This window comes from Teleopsis dalmanni, chromosome 1 (assembly GCF_002237135.1).
Source record: "Teleopsis dalmanni isolate 2A chromosome 1, ASM223713v2, whole genome shotgun sequence".
Taxonomy (NCBI): Eukaryota; Metazoa; Arthropoda; class Insecta; order Diptera; family Diopsidae; genus Teleopsis; species Teleopsis dalmanni.
In genome coordinates, this window is record NC_051846.1 from 116,677,277 (window position 1) to 116,678,601 (window position 1,325).

The window sequence follows — 1,325 nt, forward strand, 5'->3', positions numbered from 1 at the left end:
GTTAATATTTAAAGTTAATAAAGCATAAAATAACACAGTTGAAATAACTAATACTCAACTTTTTTATATAATGCCACATTTAAGGATTTTAAAATTTCAATATCCCTCTTACATGACACATCAAGGAGCTTTTAAAAAGGGAAGAATTTCAATCCAATATTAATCCCCTTTCAAATGACAAAAGATGAGATGTATTTCTCTTTTCTTTACTAGCACACTTCTATATAAGTTCTGAAGATTCGTAAAAGGATGAGACTTCCACTACCGAACTTACTCCTTGTAAATAATATATATAAACTGTAAGTGGTAAGATATCATAGTACTTACTGTCACTCTAGTTATAACTGCTAAAGATAGTCCAGAAATAACTGCTTTAGTCCCGTTCAATGATTTTTATTGCAATCTGAGACACTTAGCCTATGTTATGTAGACTATCAAGGGCACATCAAAATCAAAATTGTTGTTGCTTTCAATGCAAATTAAGAAATGAGAGTGAGAGTGAGAGAAATAACAAATGTCGGTTTAAATTAGGAGATGAGAACCGAGGCTATCAATGCCTCATGACTCAGTCAAAGCCATGTTGTATGTATGTATATATTTTCTCCGAATTTTAAGTACAAAAGTAATAGTAAAAATACGAAATTGACAATACTGATATAGCCTGAAAGAACGAATTTTGACGTACCCGAGACACTTTATATAACATAGGCCTTAGAGTGACTTAAGACATTGAATTTCATATAATGACTAGGATCAATTCGCTACATTGTGGATGAATTTACTAAACTGGATACAACCAATCGAATTATTCAGAAAAAAACAGGTATTGATGTGCAATACAATTATCAAGCAAATATGTATGATATTCGTAAAATACTACAAAAAAAAAATATCAGTTTGTAAAGCTGTCAAATTAATCGAGTTTAATTCAACTTAGCAATTCTTTAATTAAATTTATAAAAAACGGCATATACTATATCACTGTTATTTGTATACAATTTAGAGTTTGAAATTTGGAAACTATCAGCAGATAGTTTAAAGCTAATTATTTAATTAAGAAGTTAAGAGAATTCCCAATTGGCCATTTAATGATCTTTTTTGTTAAGTATAGGTATATAAGCATATATGGCTGTATTGGATCATATGTGAATTTTTGTACTCATCTATGTTGTTGATCAGTATTATCGTCAATATATAAAAAAAACATGGGCGTGTAAAGAATGTGAAGAAATTGTAGTTTTTGTGTCAGGTGCATATTCATTTTTTTAATCTACACTCAAGAATAGACAAAAAAAAATTAACCTTGTCCCAAGATTCTTCTAAAA